We start from the raw sequence: 16,511 nt of genomic DNA on the forward strand, positions 1-16,511 counted from the left end.
TTGTCACCATGCTTTACATTACATTCCCAGAATTTGTTTATCTTCTAACTAGAAGTTTTAATCTTTTGACCAACTTCTAGTTTAATGTAGTCCCACTTGTTTATTTTTGCTTTTGTTGCTTTGTACTTTGGTTGTCATATACAAAAAATAGTCATTGCCCAGACCAGTGTCAAGAAGGTTTTCCCCTATGTTTTCTTCTAGGAGTTTCATGATTTCAGGTCTCAAAATTAAGTCTTTAATCCATTTTGAGTTAATTGTTGTGAGTAATGTAAAAGAGGTGACTAGTTTCATTCTTTTACATATGAATATTCAATTTTCCTAGCACTATTTATTAGAAAGACTGCCTTTTTTCCAGTGAGTGAGTAGTTTTGGCTCCCATGTCAAATATCAGTTGACTGTATGTGCATGGGTTTATTTTTGGGCTTTTGATTCTGTTAATTGGTCTATGTATCTGTTTTCATGCTGGTGTCATATTGTTTTGATTACTATAGCTTTGTAATATAGTTTGAAATCAGGACACGTGATGCCATGCCTCCAGCTATGTTATTCTTTCTCAGGAGTGCTTTGGCTATTCAGAGACTTTTGTGGTGCCAAATGAATTTTAGAACTTTTTTTTTCTATTTCTGTAAAAAATGCCATAGGAATCTTGACAGGGATTGCATTGAATCTATAAGTAGCTTTGGGTAGTATAGACATTATAACACTGTTAATTCTTCCAATCTATGAACACAAAATATCTTTCCATTTATTTGTGCCTTCTTCAATTTCTTTCATTAATGTCTTATAGTTTGCAGTGTGCAGATCTTTCACTTTGTGAACAAAAAGTATTATAAGCCATATCAATAAACAAAGAATGCTGTGGCTATCAATTCATCCGCCACTACTGCCAACTCAGGATGCAGACAAGCAGGCAGCCCAGCCTCTGCAGCCACCCCAAAGGTCCCCCTGAGGAACATGAAAGAACAGGACACTGGCCCTAGATGCTAGGTGCATATCAAAGGAATGATTTCAATGAGCCCAGATGTTTGCACCTTTCCACGCACAGAAAAGCACTAAATTCTGTAACTTAAGATGTCTGATTTTCTTCAGTTACTAAATTCTTTAACTTGAGATGTCTGATTAACAGTAATCTTTTAATGTTCTGACTACATGGTCTTTGTTGTAAAAACTATATATCCTGGCCTCTCCCCTATCTCTTCAGAGCAGTCCCTCAGAGGGATCTGAGAGGCTGTTGCCGTGGGCTCTAAGGGGTTCAAGTCCTCAGAAGTGTCTGCTGAATAAAACATAGTTCTCAACTTTTAGATTGTACATTTTATTTCAGTTCACAACCTCCTAGGTTAGATTTTTTTGTAAGTATTTTACTGCTTTTGTTGCTATTGAAACCATGCCACATAGAGTTAACAGACGCTGGCACCTTAACAGAAATCCTTGAGTGGGTCTTACAGAACAGCAGATAAGAAAACAACTTGTTAGAAATTGCTCTGCTTGTAACCTGCCCTTACTGATTAAGCCTTCCTTGTTATTTTTTCCCCCTTTCTCTAATTGCATACTCTTCAAGCTTCACGTAGCCTAGGTAATATATCACCAGACTTTTTAACCACCCTTCTGATATATGAGTCACTATAGAAACGGAGGCGTAAGTTGTTTTTCCAGAAATGCAGAGTCAGCTCCTGCCCAGTTCAGACTGTCTAAGACTTGTGGGGACCACCAACCCTAAAACAGGGACTGCTCAGAACATCAACTACCTCACCTTTTCCCTACCTCCAATCACCTTTCCCCACATCTAAGACTACCTTACTTCTTTATCCCATAAATATCTCAAGCCTCTCACCTTCAGGGAGGCAGATCTGAAATTTGTTCTGTCTCCTTACATGGCTGCCTCATGAATAAACCCTTTCTTGGCTGCAAACCTCGGTGTCTCAGAGTTTGACACGCTGTGAATTGGGCAAACAAAGCTGGTTCGGTAATGCTATTGTAAACAGAATTATCTTCTTTCTTTATTTTTTTTCCATGTAATTCATTGTTAGCGTACAGAAACACTACTGATTTTTGTATATTGATTGTATCCTGTAACTTTACTGAATTTGTTGATTAGATCTAACAGTTTCTTGGTGGAGTTTTCAGGATTTTCTATATATAAAAATGTCATCTGCAGGTAGAAAATTTTACTTTATTTCCAATTCAGATGACTTCTACTTCTTTTTCTTGCCTGACTTCTCTGGTTAGGACTACCAGTACTATGGTGACTAGGAGTGGTGAGAGTGAGCACCCTTGTATTGTTCCTGATCTCAGAGTAAAAACTTTTAACCTTTCACTGTTGAGTATGATGTTAACTGAAGGTTTGTCTTAGTTGACCTTTATTATGTTTAGGTATATTCTTTCTATAGCTGGTTGAGAGCTTTTAATCATGAATGAATGTTAAACCTTGTCAAATGCTTTTTTCTACATTTATTGAGATGATCATATAATTTTTATTTTTCATTCTATTAATGTGATTTGTCACATTTATTAATTTGCATGTTGAAACATCCTTGCATCCTAGGGATGAATCTCACTTGATTGTTGTATGTAATCATTTTAATATGCTGTTAAATTTTATTTCCTAGGATTTTGTTGAGAATTTTTGCATCTATATTCATGAGGGATATTGGCCTATAGTATTTTTTATTTTGTTTTGTTTTTTTTCCTTTAGGGTCTATGTCTTGCTTTGGCATCAAGATAATGCTGACCTCATAAAATGAGTCTTGAAGTGTTCCCTTCTCTTCAATTTTTTTGAGTTGAGAAGGATTTGCATTAATTTTTCTTTGAATGTTTGGTGAAATTCACCAGTGAAACCAGGAGCAGTGATACTTCATCCATAGTAACAAGAAGGAGAGCAGAGAGTACACATTCAAATGCCATGAGATGGTAGCTTGGTGACAGAGAGATGAATAAGTTTCTGTCTGCTTTTAGTTGAGAACAGGCTCAAAGCTTAGTGGTTAAGAATGTGGAATCTGGTGCTGCAGTACCTAAGGGTGACTCCTCAAGACCATTAGTCAGTAGCTGTATAATATTAGGCAAGTTTTCTAACTATTCTGTGCCTCAGTTTCTCCATCTTTAAAATGCAGATAATAAAAGTAGGTTGTCTTCAGGATTAAATGAGCTCATACATGTAAAGAGCTTAGAACAGTACCTGGTAGATACTAAGTTTTCAATAAATACTTGATCTTTGAATTTTCCCAAAGAAATTTGGCATGAAAAAAGAGTGAAAGGTTTGAAAGAGACATTCAGAGAGTGAGAAAGCAATGGAAGTGGAATAGGCTTGTTGGGCAGTGTTGCATGCCCATTGAAGATTTACGGTCATGAATTTAAAGTGAGACCAGTCAACAGGGATATCAGCTTTCCTTCAGCAATGTCACACTGTTCAGAAGTAAGCTCAGAGTATGCAGAAAGCTGGATTTATCCAAGTGAGCCAAATGAAGGGAGGGGACAATTAAGTTCATTATGCTATCCAGGGATGTGATTGTAATTACGGACTAGGAAACCTAGTTTGGGTAAGGAAGGGAGAACAGGAGGGGAAAGACTGAGGAACTGCAGATCTTACTAAGGTCAAGAAAGTGCTAAAAGTGGGAGTAGGTGACCTGGAAGAGTAAGAAGTGGTGGTCAAAAGATGGGACCCCTGAAGTCCAGATTTTGGAAGTGAAACAGTTGTTGATGAGGACAAAGACTGAGATATGACCACAGGCGTGGATGACTGAGGTCAGAGAGAGGAACAGATCTGAGGATGAAGAGGTCCAGGAACATAGAAGCAAAATGTTCTAAAGTATTGTCCTAGGAGGTACTGAGAATAATGACAGGAATACCAGTGTTAAAGATGAGAGCTAGGAGCTAAAAATCATCATTGAATGAGGGCTAATGCCCAGAGGGTTGGTAGATGACAAGGGAGGGGAAATGGCTTAGGGGCAGCAAAGGGGAGCATTTAGTCCTTACAACACCCTGTGGGATAGATAGTAATACACCGTTTAGCTGATAAGAAAACTGAACCCAAGAGATTTGCCCAAGTTCACAGAATTACTAAATAACAATGCTATCATTCAGTACAGAATTACTGAGCACTTCCTATGTATCAGGCACTGGGCTAGACACTGATATTAATCAAGAGAGTAAGATCCCTCCCTAAACAAGAGGGAATCTGATACAGAAGAACAATATATAAACAGACAATGACAAGAAAGTGTGATAAGTTTTTCTCCAATCCAAAGCTCTCTCCAATACATAAACATTCAGTTAGCACCCCTCCCTCCAAATATAAGATATTATGGAAGATGCTGGGAGGGATATATATGTATCATTTTCTCTCTCACTTCAAATGTAGTCTGCATGAGAATAGAGATTTTGTCTGTCTTGCTTACAACTGTATCCCCAGCAACCAAAGCAGGACCTGAAATATGGACCATAAATATTAACTGAAAGAATACTCTCTGTTCACTTGCAAAGAACTTCTGATCTAGTTCAATTCAGCAATTCAATGTATTAAAATTGTGTCAAGTGAAAGACAATGGTTTATGGATATGTGGATACAGTCCCTGCTCTCAGGCAGTTTCCAGTCTAGTGGCAAGGATGGGCCACATACACACAAGTCAGAGGAGAATAAACATCATCAAAGAGGTACAAAGAAAGTGCAATTGGAAGTCATTGACAGTAGAAACCTGGTCAGGGAATTGAAACTGATGGTCAAGAAACAGGGGTGCTTTTTAAGAAAAGGCCATTCTCATAATTACTGAAAGCATATTCCACAAGATTTTTCCTACACTCAAGAGTTACCCTGACCTACTGGCAATATTAGTTCTTCATATTATTCTTTGCACACTAATATTTGTCTTCTTTAAGGAATTCCACAGATCTCAGTATACACGAGGAATATTTTCTTTATCTGTTTGTTGACTTTTCTATACTTTTGCATAAAAAGTGGCAAAATGGAATAAAAAGAACTTGACCCTAGAATTAAAGACATGAGGATGAGGTATCCTGGTTCTGCTCTTTGGCTGTGGGGCCTTGGGTATGCCTTTGTAGGACTTAAATTCCTATTCTGTGATCATGAAGGTAATCATCTCTACCTAATTTTAGGAGTACATGAGAATATATCTGAAAGGGACGGCAGCCAATAAAAGTTATTTTCCAGTTTCCACCTTCCTTCTTTTACTTTGGGATTGCCTCTTTCTTATAGATTATAATTTAATAAAGTTTGTTGAGAACAAAGCTCATGTTTAGCACCTTCAAGAAAGCTAAAGGTGAAGAGACACAATTCCTAACCAGCAGCTAACCACGGGTAAGAAACGTGCGTGCAACTAATGTAATACAAAACCACTCTCTTTCCTTTTGGATAAATTTCTCATTAATTCCACCATTTATTGACTATATACAGGGATTTTTTCCATGCGCTGTGCTAGGAGTGTTACATACCTTATCACATTTAATCATCACAGTAATGCTATGAATTGTTACTCTTCATATTTTACAAATAAGGAAACTGAGGTTCACAGAGATTAACCATTTTGCCCAGGTACCTAGTAGTATTAATAGGTGAGTATCTGGGTCATGTAAACATGTTTGTCATTTTGTCATGCTACATGGCCTCCCCAAAATACAGTACACACTTCTCATAAAAACTGAATATTCCAGAAATGTTATTCAGCAGAAAACCTCATGTTGCTGATGTCTTTGGTATAAACAAAGTGCTTGGATCTTGAAACATCATGATTCAGACTGCTAAAAGATTTACAGTACACTGTAATTACTACTCCCCTATTCACTTTTTAAGATCAGAAACCAGATCATACTCATCTCTGTAGCTCTAGAAACTAGCCCGTGTCTGGCACACAGAAGTGTTTACAAATTATTATTTGATTTTATGTATTCTATTAAAACTGATCTCCTAAGTTCCAAAGACTGTGCTAAGAACCATCACCTACATTTTCTTCTTTAATTCCCTCAATAGTTCTTTAAGATTTGTAATATTATGCCCATTTTACAGATGAGGACATTAGGACACATGGTTATTGAGTGGCTTGCCCAAGATCACACTGTTCGTAAACAGCAGAACCAGAATTAGAATGTAGGGTTTTTTTTTTTTCAACCCCAGATCCATTCTACCCCATCTGCAAGCTATATTTGCATAGTCCGTGTATAAATAAAGGTCTTAGACATGACACAAGCAGCATCGTCAGCTTCTAAATCAGTTTTAACTTTTATCAGGGTCACCAGGCATCAGCAGGCTCTACTTAGCTTCAAATGTCAAAACACAGGTCATCAGGAAGAGCCAGGAGCAAGGATAGTTCTTGACTCTTAAGACCATGTTCAATTGCACAGCACTCTGTCTACATTCTACACCAAATGTCAAACTACATGCTTTAGATCATCAGCTAAAATTAAACATGGCGGAGACACATCAGCTCTCATTCTCACATTCCTCAGTGACTGGCCCCTTGCAGAATGAGGTAGCAGCTGAGGCAGAGCAAAAAAATGAGGATTAGAGTCAGAATCAGAAGGGAGAGATGATGTTAACCATTAAACATCATAAACTCATCAAGGAGAGGAACTGGGACCAATTCATCCTGCCATGTAGAATATCTATGAACATTAAACTAAAGATGTGATTTTAGAGATAAGATTTTAAAACTCAGTAAACAATGGAATTAAATGGGAGGGGATAAAGGGAGACAGATGAGACCAAGGTTTCTAACTTGTACAACTGAGTACTTAAGTAATCAAGTATTTTTTTTAAAGGAAGAACAAAACCAGCTTGTGTTTCTCAATATGAAGTTTCCTTCCTTTACACAGATGTTTAGAAATGTGCTTTGAAAAATGTTTTTTCTTATTTTATTTTTTTAGTGGAGGTACTGGGGATTGGATCCAGGACCTCATGTGTGCTAAGCATGCATTCTACCACAGAGCTATTTCCCACCCCTCCGAAATGTGCTTTTTAAAAAAGTTTCTAGCTAAAATGATTTCTAACTTTCCCACAGCCGAGATTGTAGGTGCAAATTGCTTTAAAATGCATTCTGTTGTTGCTGGTTTGCTGCCTTCTCTTCCTAAACTTACCACCAACTGCTTTTTGTTATTGTCATTGTTGTCGTGTTTCTTAATTGGCAGTTGTTGGGCATCAAATAAAATAATATTTACAAAATGCTGCCTTCTTATGGGAAAACACAGAAACCTACAAAAACTTGATTGTCCTTTGCTGGGTATAGAGGAAACAGAAGATTGAACTTAAATATAGGAAAAGCAAAATAAGACATAGCAAACAAATCTCAATTCTTTCCCATCCTTTCCTCCAGCTAGAGAGCAAGAAAGGGAGATCTCAAGTTTAGGAAAATGCAGCTATGGTTTTGAGGGAGAAGGGAGCTGGGGAAGGGAGAGAAAGTATTTTAGGAGATCCAGTCTCTGTAGGAGTCCTGTGGAGAGAAAAGAACAATGTACTCATCTATCGCCCCCACCCTCTAATGTCCGCTTGGAGACCCACATTCCAACTACTCTGGGCTTTCAACATTTCACAAACATCCTCCCTTCCTCGGATGGGGCTGACTCTGCATCCCCTTGTGTCCTACATGTACTCTGAACAAATTTCTAACAGAGTGTCTGGGACACCTTATTGACTCTAAATGGCCCCCCTTAACAGGGGGTTCTTTGAGGACTCGGTAATATGTGCATCCGCAGACTGAGCTCAGCGCCTGATACGGTCAGCAGTGAAACAGTGGAAGGAATTTAGCAGCACCAGGCAATCTGAATAAAAGGTGAGGGGAGCCTAGGGAAGCTGGTGTGCTGGAAACAGATTTCACTTATATTTTGTATTTATTTGTGTTGGTTTAGAGGAGCTAATAGATATAGGAGCCTTCTTCAATACATGTCAAGGAAAAAGTAGCTTCTCAAGACTCTAATCTCCTTGAGGTCAGTGACTTATTCAACTGCATAGCACCAGTGTGAGCCCCACTGCCTGGGACACAGCAGCCCACACTGAATGTTTGTGAAACTGATCTGACCTGAGCTCCTTGACTTTCTCTTGTTACAGTTGACCCTTGAACCACACAGGGGTTAGGGGCGTCCACCCTCCGCAGAGCGGAAAATCTGCATATAACTTTATATAGTTGGCACTCTGAATTCAAGGTTTCCCACCTACAGATTCAACCAACAACCAGTTTGCAATTGTACTGTAGTATTTACTGTTGAAAAAAATCTGGGTATTAGAAGACCCATGTTGTTCAAGGGTCAAGTATATTCCTTTCCCTGAGGTGACCTTTCCTGCTTTCTCTTCCTGGGGAACTTTTTACTGATCATGCAAGTCCCAATTCAAATGTCAACTCCTCTTTGAGGCCTTCTTCTGACATCCACCTTATGCCAACAGCTGGATAGGAGGTATCTTACCCTTTACCATGTCCCACAGCACATTACACACTCCTCGAATACAGACAGCAGTTCTCTCACAACATCCTTAATGAGTTCATCCACCATGTATTGTGACAGTGTATGGGACATTGCCAGGACAAGTTTTAGAAGGGCAACTCTGTGTGCTGGGACTAGGATGGATGCCATGTTGGAATCAAGAGACCATGGTCTGTAAGAAGAGTCAGAGGAGAGAGGATGGAGACTGGATGAAAGCAAGAACAGAAGGGACAAAAAGGAAGACGATGCAGAGGAGAAATGTTAAGGGATTAGGGAAAGGGAGAAATCAAGGTGGACTCCAGTTTTCCAGCTGGAGAACACAGGAACAGGTGTGGATTTGGAGGAGCACTGATAAATGTAATGTTGGACATGTTGAATTTGAAGTATGTGACACATCCTGGTAGACACAGATATTCAGGAGGCAAACAGATATGCTAATTTGGATCTCAGGAAATAAACCTGAGCTAGAATTATAAGTTTGAGAGTTTCAATTCAGAGGTGGTAGCTGAAGGCATGGGAAGTACTGAAATCACCCAGGGAATGTGGGCAGAGTGTGTGGTTCAGGAGGGAACCCTGAAGGACAACAACATTTAAAGGGGAAAAGACAAAAGACAGAGAGGAAGAAGCCAAGAAAAAAAGACTAAGAATGAACAATTCGACTAGGGAAAGAATGAGAGGTTTGGGGGAAGCCAAGACTGAGGGTGAATATTTCAAGGTCATGTACAAGAAAAGAAGAGGCCTCCTCCCCTGTGGACTCTATTTATAAGGTTATTGGCAGATAGTTTGAGGGGAATTGGCAGGATTAGAAGGTCTTTGGCAGACAGTTTTGGGGGAAATACGAGGTGGGGAGACAGGGAGTAGACTAGATAGTGAACTTTGAGAAGATGATGAAATTTGAAAGGAGAGAGGGAGGGGCCTCGTGAAATGCAAAAGGGTTTCCAAGTAGCAATGAGAGCCTAGCTGAGTTTAAGGATACAAACTATTAGTAGCACTGGTTTCTCTGTTTGTGGGATTTTTTTTTCCCCAGCAATTCTTAGCAATTTGACCATAGGAGCAGAGGAGGCACATAACTGGAGTTATCCAAGATTAAGGGGATTTAAAGGGTAGCTGTGGCAAAAGGACTGGGAAGAAAGAATTGAGAATATTGATTGAGGTGAGAGATCATGAGATCTAGGCTGATTGTGGCAGGAAGGAGGATAAATTAGGGGAAAGGAGTCAAGAGGATCTCCTCTGAGGTCTGAGAGATTTAATGGGATTAAGAGAGGCTGGAGGATAGAAGGCCATCAGCAGAGAGAGGAATTTCAGATTTCAGAGCTAGAGCAGTTGGAGGTGATGGAATGTTAAGGGTATAACTGAAGAGTGCTGAGAGGTATAAACTACAGGAGACCTGGAAGTCAAGGAATTGTGAGGCCACTATGCTGGAAAATTCATTCACATGGAAGCTGAAATTACCCGTTTGATGGCGGGGCTTGACGCTGAGGGGAAAGCTTCGGGACAGGTGCTACAACCTTAATGAAGGAAGTTACTAAATGACGAGAATAATAAAAGGAGATTCCTTTGGGATTCCCAAGTTTTCCCAGGTGCCTAAGCAAAAGACTCAAGAAGCTAAGTTGAATTTTGTAAATTGTTTGAGTTTTCCAAATTATTTGTGGATATCCACTGTCTATGGTATCCCTTCACGTGACCAGTACATATATCCTCCAGTTGCTGCCCCCAAATAGCATCAAGAACTTCTAGGAATTTATCGGTATAGAAATATTCAGAGATTTATGAGTACCGAAACACTGGAAAACAACCCATATGCCCAAAAAAATGGAAATGGTTAAATAAATTACAATAGATCTGTATAATGGGCTGAAGTATAGCCACTAAAAATTGTTTGAGATATAATGAATGAAATAATTATGATACAAAACTACACATATGTATAAAATGGTCAAAAATTATATATAATGATTCTAATTTTATTAAAAATGTACATATCTTTTCAGAAGACTGTAAGGATACAGAGAAACATCTATAGTCAGTTTGTGGGATTATGATTGATTTTATTTTTTTCTTTATACCTCTTTTGAATTTTCCAAATTGTCTACAAGTCACAGACATTGTATTTATAATGAGAAGAAAATGCCATTTTGTGAAGGAATAAAGAAGAATATTTTTTTAAAATACCACTAGGTAATTGTGTCAGCTCTGAATTTTCCAGGTTTTTGTCTTCTGTAATCATAACATGCCTGCCTTCTTAAGGGGCTGGAATAAACAAGCATCACAGTTCAAACAGTGATATCCTGTCAGATCCTGCCAGAACAGCCTTCTGCCCCAATCAGGAGCCCTGCAGAATTCCTACACCCTCCTCATTCTGTATCTGTCTAGGTCTCCATGTGAGCTGACACTGCAAAATGTCAATTTTGCACACTTAGAGACAAGTCACAGCAGCCATAAATTCGCAGTGTATTCATTAATTTTTTCAGTAAAGTAGCCCTACTAGCAACAGTTCTGTGTCAAGCCCTGAATCAGGTGCTGAGGACAAAGATCAGTCATGCACGGTTCCTGTCCTCAAGGAGCTCAGAGCTGAAAAACAAATGCATTGCCACACAAGATGATTCACTGTAAATCAGTGGTGAGGAAGGGTGTTATGGGAGCACAGGGGAGGTATCTAAGCCAGCCTAGCGACAGGGAAGAGTGTATCAGTCTGCACAGAAAACAAATAGCCTTTCCTTTCCATGTCCACTGCTATCACCTTGGCTCAAGCCTGCACCATTTCATGCTTGGATCATCACTGTACGCCTTAGAGTTATCAACTCCACTATTGCTCACTTCAGCCTGGCTTCCACACTGAGTGTGAGAGCCATTCATATTGCTAACGAAAAGACAAAATTTAATTCCTTGCTTTCTAGTCCTACTTTTTGTGTCACTCTTCTTAAATTCATCTCAGGTTGTTGATCTATGTTACATCTTTGCTATTTCTGTCCCCTCTGTGTTGAATGCCTTTTCTCCTCTGTGTTTGTCTAAAAAATACCCACTCATCTTTCAGGGTTCTGCTAAAGTGTCTGTCATGTCTTTTATGAAGATTTTCTTGGTTTCTCCTTCAACTAATTTAGATTACCATTCCCTCATTTGAATGGCTACTATAGCACTGGTAACACTTTCTTGCATTTATTGGTTTACACATCTGTCTTTTTCATTAGATTATAAACTCTTTAAGGGCAGAAGAATAATTTTATTCATCTCAGTATCCGAAGTACCTGGCCCAGGAGATGGCAACCTTTTTTTTGGCAAACATTTTCTGTAAAGTGCTGAATAATAAATATTTTAGGCCTTCTGGGCCAGACATTTCCTATCACAACTACTTAACTCTGCCATTGTAGGGCAAAAGCATAAATGAATGGGCATGGCTGTGTTCCAATAAAACTTAATTTACAGAAATAAGTAGCAGGATAGATTTGCCTTTGAACCATAGATTGCTGATCCCTGACCTAGTGTATGATGGACTTATAATAAATACTTAATGAATTTCTTTAGACTGTAGAATGAAGCAGTAAAGTCAGGATTTGTATCCCATTACATTCTATAGCAGATGCTAATGGTTTCTTGTACATTTATTCTTGGCATTCACTTCTACACACTGAAGGCCACTTATAGGGAATACTTACAGCTCTTGCCTGAATATTTTATTTATTTATTTATTTATTTATTTATTTATTTTCTGTCCAAAGAACACCCTTGGTGTGGGGGCAGAGCAAGCTAGGAGTTTCAGAGATTTAATGTCACGAGAAGCAGTTCTTAACTCAATGATGGATTGATGGATGGAGAGTTGGTGGATAGTACCCCAGCCTTCCCACCCTTCACTGGGACACCTTGAATGTGTCCTGTACTGTCTCCCCCAGTTCCCCAACATAACTGAGCTCCAGTTGGCTACCATGGTAACTAGCTTGATAATGTATACATTTTTGACTTTCTTCCCTCCCCTGTCCCACTACGTTACTCCAACCCAGGTTTCCTGACATCACATTCTAAATAAGTTACTTGAATTCCATCCCAAACCAAGACGCATACTCATTCTACTACACCACAATGTGTAGCCCTAAGACCCCGCTAAAATGTTTTTGTTGCCTGTAAAAGTAACAACTTATTAGTGTCCCATAAAATATTGGCACAGAATAATTCAATTATCATAAAAAATAAAAAGGAAAGAAAAAAGAAGAGAGCTCTTAGAGACTGGAACACAGAATAGACTCTGCTATAAATCAGCTGTGTGACTTTGGGCAAAACACTTAACCTCTCAAACAAAGAGACTTTGTTCCCTTTCTGGGTTTTTGAGGAGACAAAATAAGAAAAGGTATTAGAAATGTCTAAGTCCCCCAAATGGAGCTCTAAGATGGTTTTCTCTCCAAGGCTAAAATCTTTTTCTTAGTCTTCATTCTCCTTCACCTCAGTTGATTTATTTTATTATACAACATTGTTACTCCTAATACTGTTTTGTTCATTGTCTTTTTTCACCTGTATATGGCCTTTCTCATTTATATTGCTTGCTTCCAAGGGCAGAGGCTTTATCTTACGCTTATTTATAATTAAGTGAAGTCATATATTTGAAAATGCGGACTGCAGAGTGCTTTGTTATTATTTACTTCATTCCATCAACATGTTTTGAGCAGCTACTATATGCCCATCATTGTGCCACACATTCAAGACACAGAAAGAAGTAAGATTTGGGCTCTGATTCAAGAGTTTAGTGAAGAAGACAGAGTATAATGGTATATAAATAAATGATCATACAGTGAGACATGTGTTAGGGTAGGGGAAATGATGGAAGGTTTTAAAAGCTCCAATAATGGAACTATTTGCCTGAGAGAGACGGCAGCAAAACTGGATTCCAGTGCTAACTCCACCCTTTACGAGCATGGAACTTCGGCCAAGATTCTTAATCTTTAGACCTCAGGTTCTTAACTTCGGAACTGAGAATAAGAATACCTCCCAAATTCGCCCTCAGGATTAGACAAGATGATAAACACAAAGGATCCCGTGTAGAACTTCTACACAACACCAAGCGCATTCCTTTTTCCCCCTTCTTTCTAGGAAAGGTAGGAAAGTTTTCCCAAAGGAATGGCATCTGAGCTGAGCTTACCAACATGAAAACTTTGCTTTCTTGCTCAGGGAGGAGAAACTACACTTGTAGAGTAGCTACCAGGAATAGGCTCTCTTTCTGGAGTTTTCCAGAATGAAGAGGGGAAGAATATTCTACACAAAGAAAACAGTACAGGTAAAGACATAATGTTTTGAGACTATGTATGATGCATTTGGGGAATGGCATATCCTTCTGGATGGGGTAGGGTGAGGGAGACTGGTGAACTATGGTAGAAAAGGAGGGTAGAGAGGGAGAACCTGAGCCAGACTGAATATTGTCTGCAAAGTTCTTTTCCTTCTGATACCTACTGTTTAAAGTTTAAATGTCCAACTACCTCTGCAGAACTACAGGCACAGTGTCTTTAGACAGAAAAAGTTCTCACAGATCCACAGGGTTCTAACCCTTAAGTGGAAGCATATCAATTACAAAGATCTAATCTCCTATCTAATTCCCAAGACTACACAGTGATTTCCAAAACATGGGCCTTGGTGCATAATTTATGCTTTCACTTTGTAGCTTTGTAATTAAATCCACAGAGGATTTGGAGGTACATGGCAATACTGGTACAACTCCTTGCATATATAAACATACCATATGGGAGTGGAAAATTAATGGCTTTCAACACTCTCCTTTCCTTTCTATATAGCTAATGATAGATTGTGTTATGAATGCAATTATGTGGACCCAGGGCATGTAGGCACTGACAGAAGATTAAAAAGCATGTGAACTGATGGACCCACATAATCCTTGATCTGAATTTCTGTCATAGTCAGGGTTTGTACCATACACTCCAGTTTTCTGATAGTTATTATGTCTGCTCTGAGCTGTTCTCTAGGACATCTGGTGCAAGAAATCTGATGGCTGTCAGGTGTTTGCTGTATTCTGGCCCTGTGAGGATAATTTCATATTACGGAGCACTTGCTCCAGTGCTCTAGATACACAGTGGAGAACAAATTAGACTTGGTTTCTGCCCTTATGCAGCTTCTAAGTATCTCAAGTAAGCCTCAGAACAACCTTTCAAAGCTAGAATTTTAAAGAGAAGAAAATGAGAACTAGGTGAACTCAGTAACTGGTCCCAAAGCCAACTTATCCATTAGGCACAGTAAGCGTAGTGCTTAGGGCCCAAGAAAATGTTTTAACATTGATTTCTTTTTAAATCAGAAAAAAAAAAAAGAATATAATAATACTAAGTATATAATAATGAATCCAGCCTGTATTATGTTCGTCTTTATGCCATGTGGCAATAAACGTATATTTAAATACTTTTTTTTCAATAGAAGAAGGAGCCCATGAAGGCAAATGTGCCTAAGGCCTACAAAAGTCAAGTATGGCCCTGACTGGCCTAAGATCACACTGTGGTAAGGAACAGAACAAGGTCCGGCAGGCCAGGGTAAACCTGACATCCCTTTTGATTAGATGCATCTAGAGGATGGAAACTGTACCTTCATTCCTCTCCTGGTACCTGGTTCATAGGGGTAGCTCAGTAAATACTGAATTAAATTTTATTGTCACCCCAAGTTGCTTTATACAGTGAACAATTAACAGTAAATTCATACAGGTTGAAGAAAACTCTATGATGCTGCAAAAATCATATGGGCCTACTCATCTGGAAAATAAACCTGTAAATGAAGTCTATGCATTTTATGAATTTGTAGAATTTTAGGATCAAAAGATTAAAACAGACATCTTTCTTTGCTTGCAAACAAAGATACTTATCTTATACTATGTATCAGATCTCTGACAAATCTCTGATGTCAGTAGGATATCCTAAAAATAAATATAGTTATGTATATAATAAAAATTTAAAATTGTCCTTTCATTTAACATTCATTCTGCTAGGAACGGAGAGTACAAAAACAAAGAAGCCACAGTGTTTTTGTGGAGCACATGGTTAACTTAATCTACTTGTTTCACAAAAAAATGAACAGACTCTGTGGGAATGTTTCCAAAGTAGTATGGGTGATTCCAATTTATTAGAATTGAAACACAGTACAAGTCCTCACATTATGAGTATAACAGTGGTAGAGGTCATTACTGTTAAGGGAGCACTCCTGGTCCTTATCATCTCACATTCCTTTCAAAACCCTGACCCCCAGCAGTACAGCGGTGATTCTCGGCTGGGGACCAGCTCTGCAGACACACTCCCCCAGAGGGAGATTTGGCAATGTCTGGAGATATTTTTAATTGTCACAACCACAGGGGGTGGAGGCGGATTGCCAGTGGCATCTAATGAGTAAAAGCCAAGGATGCTGCTAAATATCCTACAATGCAAAGCAGAGACCCTCCTACCTTCCTGCCAACAAGGAATCATCTGGCCCAAAACGTCAATAAAGTTGAGATTGAAAAACCCTGGCAGGAAGAACCAAATCCAAAATCCTCTGGCATTCAAGGCCTGGACCTTGAATTTCGCCCTTACCACCTTTTCACTTATCTCCTTGTGCCTTGTTCTCTGGACCCTCCATTTTCCCAGGAACTTTATGCCCCAATCCTATCAGACTGTCACAAAATTTTAAAAAAGTGATTAAGCATTTAGGCTCTAAGGCGAGGCAGACTTGGCTGTGTGTCGAGGACGTACAACCTGTCAACTGTGTATCCTTGGGCAAGTTACCCACCATCTCTAAGACTCAGTTCCTTCTTCTGTAAAGTGGGGATAAAATAGTTATTGTTATTGCAAGGACCACAGGAGATGATGCCAGTAAAGACATTGGACACCATCTGGCACATCTTTCTGACCCTGTGTTCTTGCTGTTCTTGCCTTTTTTAGGGCCCCAAACTCAGGCTTCATGGTCCTATGTTAGTTGCCTACAGGTCTTTCTCTCTGGTTGGCTCAAGAATTCCTGGAGAGAAAGGAGTAGGTCCTATCTGCCTTTGTCTCACCCACAGTAAGTGATTAGGAAATATTAGTTGAATTGCAATTTTGGCTTTCCCTTTGAGAGAAGATCACACTGCCAATGGGTAAAAAAAAAAC

This window comes from Camelus bactrianus, chromosome 13, assembly GCF_048773025.1.
Source record: "Camelus bactrianus isolate YW-2024 breed Bactrian camel chromosome 13, ASM4877302v1, whole genome shotgun sequence".
NCBI classification, from domain to species: domain Eukaryota; kingdom Metazoa; phylum Chordata; class Mammalia; order Artiodactyla; family Camelidae; genus Camelus; species Camelus bactrianus.